General features: G+C 39.8%; 1 long non-coding RNA gene across 1 annotated transcript in view; it reads left to right on the forward strand.

Moving 5' to 3' along the window:
* The window catches only part of LOC140612994 (uncharacterized), a 34081-nt gene that overhangs the window by 27688 nt on the left and 3747 nt on the right, over positions 1-2646 (forward strand). The gene's annotated exons all lie outside the window — the stretch shown is intronic.

Raw genomic sequence — 2646 nt, forward strand, 5'->3', positions numbered from 1 at the left:
TCTTGATATAACACTAGAAAGCCAAAAAAAACTTGTATTGATAACACCTTAGTTAAAGTTGCTAAGGTGAAAATGTAATGTTTCAGAACAGATTATACCAAAACATTTCAATATCATGAGTCTGCTAGATTGAAGACACCTAAAAATCCCCTTATAAAAGCAAATGGTTGATTAGTTTTACACAAATCCACAGAAATTCAATTCTTTACAAAATCAGACCAAATTGGGGCCAAAGAGAAGAGTTCAGTACAACCACCATTGGCCTAATTCAAATTCTCAGCCTTTGGTTACCAGTGGACACTTGGTCCTTGGGTATTTGCCATCTTGCAAGTAAGCAGGATCTGGGACTGCTGGTGTAGTCATTACCAGAAAGTTGAGAGCTTCAGAATGCAGAAATGCATGGAACTTTATAGATCTTGGAAACTAGCCCTTTATCTGATATGTCATTTGCAAATATCTTCTCCCATTCTGTAGGTTGTTTTTGAGTTTTGTTGACTGTATCCTTTGCTGTGCAAAAGCTTCTTATCTTGATGAAGTCCCAATAGTTCATTTTTGCTTTTGTTTCTTTTGCCTTCGTGGATGTATCTTGCAAGAAGTTACTATGGCCGAGTTCAAAAAGGGTGTTGCCTGTGTTCTTCTCTAAGATTTTGATGGAATCTTGTCTCACATTTAGATCTTTCATCCATTTTGAGTTTATCTTTGTGTATGGTGAAAGAGAGTGGTCTAGTTTCATTCTTCTGCATGTGGATGTCCAATTTTCCCAGCACCATTTATTGAAGAGACTGTCTTTCTTCCAATGGATAGTCTTTCCTCCTTTATCGAATATTAGTTGCCCATAAAGTTCAGGGTCCACTTCTGGATTCTCTATTCTGTTCCACTGATCTATGTGTCTGTTTTTGTGCCAGTACCACACTGTCTTGATGACCACAGCTTTGTAGTACAACCTGAAATCTGGCATTGTGATGCCCCCAGATATGGTTTTCTTTTTTAAAATTCCCCTGGCTATTCGGGGTCTTTTCTGATTCCACACAAATCTTAAAATAATTTGTTCTAACTCAACACCAAAGAAACAAACAATCCAATCATGAAATAGGCAAAAGACATGAACAGAAATCTCACAGAGGAAGACATAGACATGGCCAACATGCATATGAGAAAATGCTCTGCATCACTTGCCATCAGGGAAATACAAATGAAAACTACAATGAGATACCACCTCACACCAGTGAGAATGGGGAAAATTAACAAGGCAGGAAACAACAAATGTTGGAGAGGATGCGGAGAAAAGGGAACCCTCTTACACTGTTGGTGGGAATGTGAACTGGTGCAGCCACTCTGGAAAACTGTGTGGAGGTTCCTCAAACAGTTAAAAATAGACCTGCCCTACGACCCAGCAATTGCACTGTTGGGGATTTACCCCAAAGATACAAATGCAATGAAACGCCGGGACACCTGCACCCCGATGTTTCTAGCAGCAATGGCCACGATAGCCAAACTGTGGAAGGAGCCTCGGTGTCCAACGAAAGATGAATGGATAAAGAAGATGTGGTTTATGTATACAATGGAATATTACTCAGCTATTAGAAATGACAAATACCCACCATTTGCTTCAACGTGGATGGAACTGGAGGGTATTATGCTGAGTGAAGTAAGTCAGTCGGAGAAGGACAAACATTATATGTTCTCATTCATTTGGGGAATATAAATAATAGTGAAAGGGAAAATAAGGGAAGGGAGAAGAAATGTGTGGGAAATATCAGAAAGGGAGACAGAACGTAAAGACTGCTAACTCTGGGAAACGAACTAGGGGTGGTAGAAGGGGAGGAGGGCGGGGGGTGGGAGTGAATGGGTGACGGGCACTGGGTGTTATTCTGTATGTTAGTAAATTGAACACCAATAAAAAAATAAATTTAAAAAAAAATTAATTAATTAAATCACACACACACAAAAAAAAAAAAAAAAAAAGAAATGCATGGAACTTCATTCCAGGAGCCAAAATCCAGGACTTTGAAAGGTGGTTAGGATATGTAACAGGAACCAGAAAGATTGAGCAGATTTAAAGCCAGAAAGATGCCACCATTTCTGTGAACATCTCTAAGGCCTTGAACCTAAGAGTAATTTACGGGCTTGTAGTTATGAGGAATCACACTCTTTACAGTCCCTTTTTTTTTTTTTTTTTTTGTAAGATTTTATTTATTTATTCATGAGAGACAGAGAGAGAGAGAGAGAGAGAGGCAGGGACACAGGCAGAGGGAGACACAGGCTCCTCGCAGGGAGCCCGTGTGAGACTTGATCCCGAGGCTCCAGGGTCAGGCCCTGGGCTGAAGGCAGACACTCAACTGCTGAGCCACCCAGGCTGCCCAGTCACTTTTTTTTTTTTTTTTTTTTTTTTTTTACCTTAAGGAATGACAGGGTTCCAATCTCAAAATCTTAATTGTGACTGATGTGGCAACTCATCCTCTGGTGTTTCCCAGATATCAAAGTTTAGCAAGGATGAGATAAAGCCAACAACCATCTCCAATGGGCAGTACTGTCATCTTCCAAAAAAAATCTTGGGTCCTGAATATAATCCATCACTTTCTTTGGTTTGGGGATACAGGAACAGTGATTACTACTATCATCAAATCATGTATTCCCTGTAATAAA

This window comes from Canis lupus, chromosome 21 (assembly GCF_048164855.1).
Source record: "Canis lupus baileyi chromosome 21, mCanLup2.hap1, whole genome shotgun sequence".
Classification (NCBI taxonomy): domain Eukaryota; kingdom Metazoa; phylum Chordata; class Mammalia; order Carnivora; family Canidae; genus Canis; species Canis lupus.